Source organism: Cornus florida, unplaced genomic scaffold (genome assembly GCF_030987335.1).
Source record: "Cornus florida cultivar Cherokee Brave unplaced genomic scaffold, ASM3098733v1 CherokeeBrave_3.0.0_Hap2_Chr11, whole genome shotgun sequence".
Classification (NCBI taxonomy): Eukaryota; Viridiplantae; Streptophyta; class Magnoliopsida; order Cornales; family Cornaceae; genus Cornus; species Cornus florida.
In genome coordinates this window covers 113,942,980-113,945,062 of record NW_026775581.1, presented here as the reverse complement: position 1 = coordinate 113,945,062, position 2,083 = coordinate 113,942,980, and the positions used below count along the sequence as shown (strand labels likewise).

Here is a 2,083-nt window from a genome sequence, read left to right as displayed (position 1 = left end):
TTGAACTAAAAAAACAAGAATTAATCTAGTTCAGATAATGTTGACTTTATCACAAGGATCTAGCAAAATTGTCTACAATCATCCCATTTAATGATGTTACTATATACATTTGAAAATTATACATACAGATTGAGAACTTTTCTTGAACAAAATGCTTTACTAATTTTCATAAATTATCAACATATTCCATCTTGAAGACCCTTAAACGACAAATCTCCAACTCTGACGAATCAATCAAAAAACCTGTGTTGTGGTTTACAAGATGAGTTACTAAAATCCATATGCTTTAAAGAAATCCGTGTTCTTGAAAAAGAGTCAAGAAATGACGATTCTGCAACCCCTTGCATACACCCTATTAGGAGATGCCTGTAATGAAAAAGCATCCAACTTCCTCCAATAAAAGCAGAAATATAAATTGTACGGAAGATTTAGCCCATCTGCACATGGATTCAAAATGGAAAGACTTGTCATATGAAACAAGATTTTTGGTCACTAAAAACATCCATCATATGCATACATAAAACCAAGTCAGAAATCAACCAATAAACTAGAGAATCAAAATAGATATATAGATATATATATATATATACACATATATATACAACTTACCATGAAATGAAAAGAGAAAAAGAAGGTGAACAAAGAGATTATGCGTAGAGCTCCCTTCAATCCAAATAAGGATCTAACTTGGGTAATACAGCTCCTGACATATGCAAGCCACAACCCTATCCATTACCACGCTTAACATGGATAGGTCTGAGGGATCCATAGGTCAGCAGCTCGATCTTCCCAGTATTATCCTCTATTGGATTTCAAGGAGCTCCACTTCAAAACCCTAATTTCACACACACACACACACAACCTAAAAACACACCCTCTCACACACAAACCCTAACACCACTCACTAAAACCACTTCCCTAAGCATAAAACATGAACGTTTGGAGAGACAGATCCAAAAATACACATACAAAAACAATACATGGAAAATCTATACTAATCTACGACCCTCCTTTCATAAAAACCCTAGATCCACTTTTTATAGTTCTTAGATCCAGGACCATCAACCGCAAAACCCTAGGGACGTTTTAGTGTTTCCATATGGAACAACCATCGTGAAGCTTTATACCCAAACCTAACCACACATACTGGTTTAGCTTGAACTACAGTTTTCGAATCTACCATCTACAACCACCTCTCAACCCCACCAAAGAGAGGGCGACCTTTAGGTTAAAAAAGGATGAAATTGTTGAGGGGTATATGAAGCAATTTATAAGGCCTTGGGATGATGAGAAATGGTGGGTGGGGGGGTCGGCAAAGATAGCTGTTTTCTACTCTACACATATATCGTTGAATAGTCTCGGGAAGCGTCTTTGTTTAATTAAAGATTCCCTACCACTGATCGATATTTGAAAATCACATGCACTTGTCACCTCCACTCGATATTACTACTATATCTCTTCATCTATATATATATATATATATATATAGGATGGAGTTTTTCCATACTATTTTTGTGTACAGTACGTGAAACACTGTAGGCAGTCAAAGTAACTTTAAAATAGCTATATATATATATATATATATATATATATATATATATACACACCCATATATACATGTATGTATGTATATATGTATGTATGTATATATGGGTGTGTATATATATATATATATATATATATATATATATAGCTATTTTAAAGTTACTTTGACTGCCTACAGTGTTTCACGTACTGTACACAAAAATAGTATGGAAAAACTCCATCCAACATTATAGAATGAGTAAAGGCATTTGGTGGGAAGCCTTTCCAACTGTAATTCGTTGTCCAAAAGACAGGGTTGATGGAGTTGTTATCTAGTATGTGCTAGCCTATGTTAAGGCATCTTCAACTACTATTATTTTTAAAAATTGTGTTGGAGTGTTATGCGTTCCCGTGGATCAATTTTTCAATAGAAAAGTTAATTTCATTTTTAGTGGTTTATGCGTTCAATAAAACTAGTTATTTATTCACATTGTTGTGTACAAGTTCAACAAGATTTCGTATAAAACAAGTACTACTAGCTTTATTGTTTGTCAAAATA

At 33.7% G+C, this 2,083-nt stretch overlaps 1 long non-coding RNA gene across 1 annotated transcript; it reads right to left on the bottom strand.

The window, feature by feature from the left end:
* On the bottom strand, window positions 1-1,362 carry LOC132284869 (uncharacterized). Its single transcript, XR_009472388.1, has 2 exons — window positions 610-1,362; window positions 1-437 (listed from the first exon to the last, which is right to left on the bottom strand). It is a non-coding gene; the product is annotated as an uncharacterized LOC132284869 (long non-coding RNA).
* Between the last annotated feature and the right edge of the window lie 721 nt (window positions 1,363-2,083).